The following is a 12,046-nucleotide window of genomic DNA, read 5'->3' as shown; positions in this document are numbered from 1 at the left end:
CGAATATAAACTCCCTCATTATTCCTTCTAAATTTCATGGAAACTACAAGAGGTAAGGGGGGGTCTCTCTAACTCTTGAACTCTATGCTTGTTGTTAAACTTCCTTGAACATGTTGTCTTAAAATTTTTATGCTTGCTTCCATGTTTTGGATCTGTTTGTTGAACTATTTTCATTTAGTTTTTTATGCCAAAAATGAGTTCTTTGAGTGTTAAAACATAGGGTTAGCCTTAAATTTCACTTAAATAGGAGTTTTCTAGTAAAAGTTATGAATAAAACAAGTTTTAGAGCATTTTACTAGATAAAATTTGTCACAAAAATAATCTGGCACTGAGAGTTGTATGGACTGGTTTTCTTAAAGTTTTGACCTCAAAAATGAGTTTATTATGTGTGAAAATATAGCATAGCATATAAGATTTTTGAAAAACCAATTCCCGAAGCATCGAGAGCACTAAGAATAAGTTAGGAGAGAAACTTTGTAAAGCTGAGCGACAGAGTGATTTTAGACAATAGCCAGCTTAACATTAGAAATCGTGTCTCTGGATAAAATTACCTTATAATTATTTATTTTTGGAACTATTAATTTAATTGTTATATGATTATTGAGATAAATTGCAAACTCTAATGACTGATGCATACTCTAAAATTGTGATGATTTTTTTGTTGATACATTTTTTGAAATGTATGTATATTATTATTATTATTGCTGAATGATAATACTAGCAGAGTGTGTCCGACAATTATATTTGTGAAGTGTGAATTTATATATATATATATATATAAGTATATTGTCATTTTATCTATATGCGATGTGGTCTGGATCTTTGTTTGTGTGTGATAAGTGGTTCTACTATTTAAGGGGCCACAATTAGCTCCCTAAGAGTAGTATGTAGGCTTGAGCCTTGCCTCTCTTTATGTGTATATGAATGCTTGTTTTGTGTGATGTACACAACATGAGGACTATGCACACAATTCGGCAAAAAGATGCAAGAAGGTTGAAGGAAGAGTAAGGAAACGTTAGTTCTGTCCCATTTGTGAGATGACATCTTTTGTTATTAGGTTTCATCTATGAGATGGTGAGGTTATGGTTAGATTTCATCTATAAGATGGTGAGGTATATGATTATGGTCCATCTAGGAATGTCGAGGTATGCTGTTATGTTCCATATATGAGATGGTGAGGTATGTGATTATGGTCCATCTATGAGATAGTGAGATATGTGGTTATGTTCCATTTGTGAGATGTTGAGGTTTATGTTGAGAAATGGATGATTTACAGTAGAGAGGTTCGAAGAACCTGGGGGAATTAGCAAGTGGTGACTACGCGGTATTTGATGCACTCATTTGGCGCGGGGAACTTATAGGCCTCACTTTCCTACTCCTAAAGGGATCCAAGACTATACTTTTTGCAGTTGGGAGCTTAGATATTGATATACGTTGTACCCATATGTGGCGATCACTCCCAACTGTCATCCATGTGGTTGTGTAAGACCACAAATATCTGGAAGGATTGATGGCATTCTTGGGCTCTGTTATGTGTCGAGTGTGATTATCAGTTGTGTCCAATGTGATTATCAATGGTGACAAGTGTAGTATTTGATTGTGTCAAGAGTGATAGTCAGTGGTGTTAAGTGCTATAGTCATTTATGTCAAGTGTGATAGTTATGTGCTCTAGGGCATCAAGAATGTTGTTTGCCTATAAAAACCATATGTCATAGTTATATAAGTTGTATGCTTTGTGTGTTGTTTAGGGCATTTGAGGAGCAAAGGAATCACCCCTACAATCAACAACTTTTAGGTTCAGGAGATGTCAAGGGAGTTGTGCCCTCTGCAAGTCTAGCCTAGTAGGTAGACAGTAAAAATGTGATTGTGTCTAGAGACATGCACATCAGTTTACAAGTGTCACACTCTGGTGCACATGGTGCCGATAGATAGACCAGATGCCACACCCATCACCATTGATCACCATCGGTACTGCTACATTTATTGGGGATTTACATCTGGCTGGCAACTGGAGTGGTTTGAAGACATCAGTTATTTTCAAGACATGGAAGTGCCCCATGATGCTTATGAATTTGTAGTCACCCAATGATGTCTGATGCAAGAAGTAATGTCATGAGTTGGAAATTTGAGTTAATACGTCCCGTGCAGGTCACTGAGGACTGAGGAGATCACACCGACATGAAATTTGAGGAGGGGGATTGATTACCTTCCTATGTCTATACTTTAGGCATAGTTTAGTACTTTTAGTCGAGTAGTGATCTGCTCTGATCCTAGATCCTTTTCGATATTTTGATGTATTTTGAGGGGTGAGATCTTCACTGAAAACATTTCTTTTTTATGTAGTAGATGTGTATTGATCATTTCACTACTTTTATACTTTGAGTTGTATCCAAATTTCCTCTACCGTGACACTATTTATTTGTTTTATTTGCGTATAAAGACTTTGTATTATAAATATGCATTCAATTAATTACGAATTTAATTGCAACATGAAAACTTAATGCTTTCCGAGCAACACACTTATTTTACATTATTTTATTTCATCTTATCTATATAAAAAAGAAATTGATGAGATATTTTGCCAACTTAGAAAGAGAAATTAAAAGTTAATGATGTGTATTCTGCAAAATTTATTATTTAAATAGTCTTTGAAGTAAAATTTTGAAAAAAGAATTTAAGGTGTTACAAAACTCAATCCTGAAAGGAGAAAGGTTGTGTATAAAGAAGCAAAGAAGTTGCTAAATGCAAGGTTCATTAGAGAAGTGCAATACAACACATGGCTCACTAATATGGTAATGGTAAAGAAGTCTAAAAGGAAGTGGAGGATGCACATCGACTACAAAAACCTGAACAAAGCATACATGATAGATTTTGTTGATGAAGGTCAAATTGATATTCCATTCTGAAGTAGCACAACTTCAACAAACTTAACAATACTTCTTCACAACTCCAAGCATTCTAAAATAGATTGTTTCATAAACATTAAGTGAAGGTTCAGTTGTTTGTGTGTCAGTGTTCTATCCAAGGTCAGACTGTGTAGTATCTTCAGTCTTATATTATAGTGCTTTTAATCAATGCTATTCATTGACAGATTTAGCTTTCAAGAATTTTGCATCTTCTAATGCAGTTAGTTTTCACTTTTTTATGTGCCCTTAGTGTATGTGACAACATGAGGAAAGTAAAATGTTGTCAACTCCTGCCTTCTAATGTGTCTAATCGGTATGTGTGACATCATATGGAAAATCTGATGTTGTCCTTGTGATGCATTATGAGTCATTTTGAACCATTTGGGTGTTTAGTTCATAAGAGTCAATATTTTCGTCATTCTAATATAGACTTTGACACAACTTCATTCTAATTCTGGATGCTCTTCATGTAGCATTTGATAAGTCTCTATGTAAGGCATTGTTTTTCAATGTTTTGCAAAAATAAAAAATAAGTACTCAAAGGAAAGCATTCTTCATCATGTAGATAAGCTTCAAGAAGCCTTTTGAGTTCTCAACTCTTGACTGTTGTTCTGATACAACCTTTTTGAGCATCATTCTAATGTTCATTTCTTCAGAATGAATGAACATGTCTTCTTCTTAAAACATTAAACACTGAAACACTTAAGCAAAATATTAGTCGTCACTTAAAATCATCATCCTTTCAATTTGAATTACTAATGATTTGTCATGATTAAAATCAAGAATATGGATTTAACAAGGTTTGTCTAGCCCATGATCATGCCAAAAAGAGACCGAAATACCATTACCAATGATCCATTGGATGTTATCTAATACCAGCTAAATATGAGCATGAACACCAGACCAAATTGCAAAACTCTTCAATCAAAATACCAAATTTCAATTGAATCCTTCAATTTTAAAAATAAATGCTAAATTTTTACTAAATTCTTAAAAAAATCCAAACTATTTTAATAGAAACTAAAATTTTTAAGGTAAAACTTTTATAAAAGATAATTAATAAAAATAGTTTACTAGATATTAATTTGGTCCAAAAAATTAAGAGACCAGAGTTACACTCATTATAATTAATTAGAGGGATTGGAAATATAATTGAGAGACCAGAGATATTAATTGGGAAGAAAACGATAAGATCATGATAAAGTATACTATGTTAAGAGATAAAAGTACTTTTTTAATTTTAACTAAAAATCTTATTTTTTTAATTTTTTTTAAAATATTTTCATAAATAGAAAAATATTTTTCTATTATTTTTTTACTGTTACTTATATAAATTTCTAAAGTAAAAATAAAATAATTTTTTTTGTAGTTAAAATTATAAACACAAAATGAAACATAAAATATTTTCTAAACCCAAAATTTTTCTCTTTATTTTCTATTTGTTCCTTCTCGTTTTCTCATTGCGAACAAATTAATGTGCTTCATAAAAGGGTTCTTTTTCAGGGTAAGCATAGAAACTAATAAAAACTCTTCAACAAGTTTGTAAAAGAAAAAAAAAAGATCAAGCAATAATAAAACAGCACACTGTTGATTTATAAGCTCACAATAAAAAAACGCTCTCGTGAATTGTTGTGGGTTTTGTTTACTAACATTTTTTTTTTAATTTATTATTATTACTATGCGAGCCATTCATGACAAAATACCCTTTTAAAAACTATATTGAAAAATATTATTTATAGAAGACAGCAGTGGACTAGAATAAGAATAAAATCATACATAGATCCAAGTTCCATATCATAACGAAACATGCCACTTGCTCCCATTTGACAGGTAGAATAAACGATAAGAAGCAAAATAATTGTTATTTTTGAAGAAGCATCCATAAAATCCATGTAGGGTATCTTTGCATCTTGTGACTACATTACAATAAGAAGCAAATCTTGTGGGATGCGTGAGGAAGATCAAACTTGGGTTGCATCTATCTTTGTAAATTGCATCTGACCAAAGTCCAACCGGTTGAAAGGAGAGATTGCATGGGCAATTGGGACACATGGCTTAAGTGCTTCTAGTTCTAGGTGGCTAGCAGGCTAGGTATGATGTCTTCTCATGTTGTTATAACATGCATGTATGTGAAAGTGGAACCCCCATCTTTTATCGTTGTTGTTCAGTAGCAACATCATTGTCCTCAGACATAGAGAAAGAGCAACTACATGATATCCATATCTAGTTTAAAGTTGCAAAAGGGTAGCTAGGCCATGACACAGTCATAAAAAAACTGAACCATATCCCCAATCAATGTTATCCATTTGCAACTTTTATTTTTCAAATTGATTCCTTAACAGTCATTGGCTTTTAGTTTTGATTGTTTCAATCTTATGTTCGTTATATTAGAACGTAGAAATACGTATTTTATATGAGTTTAATTAAAATATAGTAATAGTATAAATGTTCTTATACTGTTAATCTAAGTATGGACTGTTAGGTATAATAAAAGTATCAATTTTTATGATAATTTTTTTAAAAATTATATATAAAATTATTTTTAATTAATCAATAGTGTAAAATTCTTTACACTAACAAAGTATTAAAGCTAAACTATTCATGAATAAATAATACATGAACTAATAATATAAAAGGTTTTTGAAAAAGTAAGTTATGTACTAATAACATTAAATAATTTTATATTATTATTTAATATTAAATTATCATATATAATAAGTATGTTAATTCTTACCGTAATTATTTAAAAAGTAACAATAACGATGAATATGTGATAGTTATATATATATATATATATATATATATATATATATATATATATATATTAATTTTAAGCACTTACCTTGTGTACTTTCATTTTGAGCCTTTAATGGAGCCTGGTTTTAGTTTTTGCACACAATCATCTATATAATTATGCATTAAAAAAGAGCGTGCAATTATGATTATGAATATCCATTTAATTGTCTAAGTGAATCGTATATGCACGCTGCGTTATTTATATTTAAAAAGGAATAATATCTATGGGTACAACACTATTATTTGATTCGTGCATATTCTAATATGAGAACCCATGACATAAATATAACCCTCCACCTGAATTCGTTTGAAAGGGGATAATCATTTTTCGCTGCGTTTTATTTTCAGTATTATAGTCGTAGAATTGAAATTTGTGTTTTAAAATGTCGGTATGTAGGATTGTTATAATTGCACCGCAGGTTCGTCCATATAAACACTACACGTGAAAATCAGGTATGATATTATAGACCAACAAGAACCTGAAAATGAAATAATGTGATGTTTGATTTTAAAAAATTGGGATAAAACTACAATTTAGCTACAAGTGGCTATAATGTTACCCCATACCAAATGGGGGGATGGATGTTGCTGTGTGGCAAACAAGAAAAAGGAAAAAAAATCTCCACCTGCAATTTTGGATGCTTGCATCTTTGCCCCACAAAACATGTGCAGTTTCCAATAAAATATTTGTGGGAGTATTGGAATCATACTCTCTTTTTACAATAATAATCTTTGAACTCAGGAAATATGCAAGTATCTTCCTATTAAACCAATCCTATATTGGAAGAGGGATTTAGGTTACACTTCTAACCAAAAAAATAAAAGCTTAATTTCTCCTTGTTAAATCAATGAATGATGTCTTTGTGTATAATTCTATAAATGGTCAAATTAACGAATAAAAAAAAGTTGTTAGTAATAAATTTTATATAGATTTTAATTTTAGACATGGTATGCTTTCAATTTAGGTCTTTGGATAAACATAAAAGTTAGATATAATCTTAGCTTTCAAATGAGACAAGAACCAACTTAATTGAGTTAGTATTTATTTATCATGTTTATAAGTTATGAATGCCATAGGTGCATAATAGAAAATGAAGAAGATAGTAACCCAAAACTTATGAAATGTTTTGATAACCTTAAACATCAAGTATAAACTTGTTATAAACAGTTAAAGTGATGCATATTTATGATGCATGGTTTGGTCTATGATTTTATTGTTGTTAATCTATCATGTTGTTGTTGAGAATATTATATTGATGATAAGATAATTATGTTAATTGATGAATGTCTTCAGTAGTGTTGGTTGATTAATTGATTATGATATGAGACGTAGTTCAGATGATGTTGCTTTATTATTGGAGTTGATTTTATGTTGAGATAAAGAGATTTACATTTATATGATTTTTTGGTGAGTTGTTTGCAAGAATTCAAGGTATTGGAATGTCTTGTTATGTTAGTTGAACTATAAGTGAGTTCATCAGTGTGTTGAACATAAGAATGAATCTATGATATTACAACCTTTTATGATGTTGAGATTGGTGAATGAATTTGTGATGATGTATGATATTGATTTGAATGATCATAGCATGCAGACATTGATGAATGACATTGCATGTGAGTAAACACGTAAGTTGAGGTGCTATGAAGACCCTCAACCCAATGATGGAGGTTGTAAGTGGTGGCTAACAATGAAAAGGCCTATAGAATGGATGGTTGAGCAAATCCATAAATAAGTTAAGGTCATTGCAAGCTTTACTAGAAGTAAACCACTACCCACGCTCATTCATGTTCTATAAAATCACACTTCTTCCACATGGTTAATCTGAGTCTCCCTAAATGATCAAGGTGTGACTATGTTAAGGGATGTACTTGGGTTAATCGCTCAAGGTGAAATCTTCCAGGAGTAAAGAGTTAACATGACATGACATGATAATTAGATATGTACATTGATAATTGTGACTTGAGAATGATGTGTTACTTGATGAGTTGTGGAAATGCTTTGATGTTGATGATAAATGGACTGATGATGATGGTGTATGATGATTAAATCTTGATGTAATGGTTATTGAATTAATTATCATTATGAGATGCTCTGTTATGTGGATTTTAAGATTTATTTCTTCATGATTTTTGCATGTTATGTTCTATTATGATAGTAATAAATTATGTTTAATTGTTAAGTTTTATCCCATTTTAGTATGTTTGTTTTTTATAAGTTTACCCTTACACTTTTGTGTGTGTCGTTCGTGCCATGATGATCTCATATCTAATGTATGTAGGGAGCATATTGCTAGGAGGTGACCACGTGTCTTCAAAGACTTCATGGATATGTAGACCTGGATGTGAACACGTGTTATCCATTTATGTTTCATCTTTAGTGTTATCCATTTATGTTTCCTTAAAGAGTTGTTTTTGTTTATATTGCATGTTCTAAGGAGGTATGGATGGCTCTAATGTTGTATATGATCATTGTATGTTAGAGTGCCACAGAGCACATGGTATTTTAAGTCATGTATATATATCATGTGATGTTTTTATCTTAGTATCTTTCATTTTAGCTTTTGGGCCTTTAAAACACAAAATTTACAAGTATTTTCATAATCAAATAAAATAAGAGTTTTAAATGAATTAAAATAAAGTCTTTTGTTTGAGTTAGTTCTTAGTTTCATGTAATGACGATGGATCGCTATAGCGTCAAGTTCACTTATGTGATGATCTTATAGTTCTTTATAGGGTTGATTTGATAAATATTGTTAGTTTGAGTCAAGAGACCTAAAAATGCAATTCCAAGGAGTTGGTCAAGTAGAACATTTGTAATAGATCATAGGTCTAGGCCCTCACATGTCTCCTTGGGGTGAGGTAAATGTAAGTACATTTGTAAGTACTCTTTGAGCCCGAAGACTTTCCTTGCCTTGTACTAGGGCGCCATCCCTTCTCCTTAAATTTTTTGTGGAAAAAAAGAAGAGACCTAAAACTGCTTTTGATTCCACCTTATCCAAATCCATTTTTATCAACATGGGTATGGCTTGACAGATGGGTTTGCACCGGCAAAATTTGGAAATATGTTCACATTTGTCAACAATATTTAATGGTTAATACCATCCTTATTTAACTTTCAGTTGCATGGATTTCTCGATGAGACCATGTATAATCACTAATTAAGTTTTATGTTATTCTGGTAGCCACAAAGTCCCATATCATTTATGATTGAGGTCACAAATCATTTATAAATACCTTTTTCAATCAACCCACCGAGGTGCTTTTTACAAGGACAAAACTATAACGGTCGACTGATCACCTAAGCAGACAATGCCTTCAATACAAGGGATCCTAACGATGCATGTGCATGTTTGAGTTTCAAACATTGGTGCTAGAAAGAAGGCCTAGGCCCCTATTGCCCCTTAGCCTTGATTGGGGAGCATGCTCTAGTAGCCACAAAGTCTCACATTGTTTAAGAGTCAAGACCACGGGTCATTTATAAACACTATTTCCTTTTAGCCCATTGATGCGTCTTTTACAAGGATAATCATGTTGTTCGAATGAACCCCTAAATGGGCAATACCTCAAATACAAGGGACCCTAACGATACTTGAGGATTTTAGGTTGGAACATATGTTTTGAAAAACTTATGGAAATAGGTTTAAGGAAATTTATGGCATATTTTAGACAAATTAGTACAATCTCAAACCATGATGATATTTTGTTTTTTTGTAATTTCAATCAAAATGATTATGTTTAATCATAATATAAATATATAAATATAGTAGATTTTATTCAATACCCATGTAACAAAAATAAGACAAATAATTATATAATAAGTATAATTAGTTGAATTAATTTTTTATACCATATGGGTATTCGACCAAACCAAATATTTGAATATACCCCGATAACCTTTAAGATATTGAAGCACAACTCTCCTTCATAAGGTGCTCAGGTACTCAGTTAGGTCAAATATTTGAGCTCTCACAACATCTTGCCCCTTCTTCAACATCTTAATACCAAGATATCTCTTCTTTGGAAGTGCTCATGTATTCAGCTTGACCGAATACATGAGTACCCCCAATACCTTAAGAATAAAGGTGACCCCTCCAAATAGAAGTACTCAGGTATTTGATCTAGCCGAATGCATGAGCTCCCTTAAAACATCTTACAACACCAAATGTTCCCTCAGTGCTTTGGTGTTCAGTCCGACCTGAACACCTTTATCAATACCATGGAAGAAAATCTGATTAATGTTTATCCTTAATATACATGTCACCAAGAATATCTTAGAAAATCGTTAAGGAATTTCTTAAAACCCTTAATAATGATTAAGGATACATTACCTAATGGGTAACAATGGATAAGGGCCTATAGATCCAAGGTCTACTAAGGTATGCATATATAGTTATGAGAATATCGAGGTAAGACATTCTTCATACTCATTTAATACTCTCATTTATTTCTCTCGACCAAGACCTTATTTGAGCGTTGGAGTATCTTTAGTAGGTACCCCACCCTTCGTATTGTCGAACACTAGATATTGAAGAAAGAAGACCTTAGAAAAGAAGCAAGCAAGGAGGAAGTTACATGTCTACCCATGTGTAGATACAATTTTAAATTTAGATAGTGAGAGTAATCGATATACTATTTGTTTTGTTTAAAACTCGCTATCTGAAAGCCACTTTGAGTTTTAATGTACTAATTTGAATCAAGCCAAATAATTACATTAAGGAAATAGCTTTTAAGAGTTTGTTGGTGTGAAAATTGTGATTGATTAGCTTTGGGAAATGGTTAATTACTAACGAGTTGATTTTCTTTAGGCAACCGACTCAAGGAATGGATTCTATTTCTTAATTTTATTCCTAGCTAGTCCACTCTAAAAGAGCTTTCAAGGAGTTGTTAAATTGAAGTTTCTATGCTATATTATTATTCTTATGAAATTGCAGTAAAGAAAAGAAATAAAAAAAAGTTGTAAATATACCAATAAATAAATTTAACTGATTTGGTTGGAAAACTATTTTACATCATGTGTGTTTTTGCTAATAATAATGTCTTCTAAACAACTACAAGCATCAATCATTTTATGAGTACGACAATCATTATTGTGATAACTACCCATGTTTGGAAGTTATGGGTGCATGCTTCCATCATGTAAATTGTCCTTGAGCATTTTTCCACGTTTTTTACCTCTAGTTATGCAATCCATGTGTAGATAAACAATTGATATTTTCCATTATTCACTTCTTTTTTTATTTTTAGGAAACCATGACTCCAAAATGCTCATATTTGGAAAAAAAACTACTTCCAACTACTCTCATATTCAAATCTTCTTTCTAGTTTGGTATTCCCTATTGGGAAATTTAAGTGGGGTAAAACATCGAAGATATCTTTACCAATAGGTCACGAGCACATCATACAAATGAACTTAACACTACATCCAACCCAAAATCTTAAGACATTAGGTTTGTTTATCTTTCTCACTTATATGCTACTCAACTTGCCCATTTATATTGTACATGAGACTTCATATTCAGACTTGTAATCCTATAATTTTTTCTTTAAGTGTGACTCTCTTTCACATAGTAGCTCTTTCTCAAGCGAAAACCTTTTTGATCCATGAGTATTTAATGATGATCCTTAGAGCTTAGCCGTGACAACCGACATGCTCTAGATACTTGCACAATCGTTAGCTCACATCAACGGGACACGCTGCCTAACCTCTACGGTACCAAGAAGACTTTTGACTCAATGGATCTTTATACATGAATCCCATGCATGAATCCACAACACCAATTTTGTTATGCATCAATACTCGTATGAATTGGTCACTTAGTTGAACCATTAACTCTTATATCACTTGTTGAAAAATCCAAGGGGACTAAACACATTGGAGAGATCTTCACTAGTGGATCACAAGCTAGTACACTACAAAAGTAAATTTGACATCACCTTCAACTCCAAATCTTAAGACATTAAATTTGTGAGATTTTTTCACTTATATGTTATTCAACTTTTTTATTTCCTTCCAACGTGAGATTTCATATTCATACTTATTCTCTAACATTCCCGAAACTGAGCTGCCTATTTCGAGGCCACTACAAAGCCAAAATTTGTTGAGCTCACACCAACCGTTTTAAAATGGCTATTTTAGCTAACTATTAGAAACAGTTATTAGCTATCAGGAATAATTATTTTAGTCATCATAAAAAATGACTAATTTAATCATTTGCCATTTTCAGCGCTAATCATAAGGACTACATCAATCGACGGCATCGGCTAAATTAGCCGTCATGGTAAATAATTGTTCTCAATAAGCGTTAGCAGATATCTTTTCTTTTTATTTATACTAGACGAAATAA

Source organism: Glycine soja, chromosome 19 (assembly GCF_004193775.1).
Source record: "Glycine soja cultivar W05 chromosome 19, ASM419377v2, whole genome shotgun sequence".
Lineage (NCBI taxonomy): Eukaryota > Viridiplantae > Streptophyta > Magnoliopsida > Fabales > Fabaceae > Glycine > Glycine soja.
The sequence above is the reverse complement of the archived record's forward strand: the minus strand, read 5'-3'. Positions refer to the sequence as shown.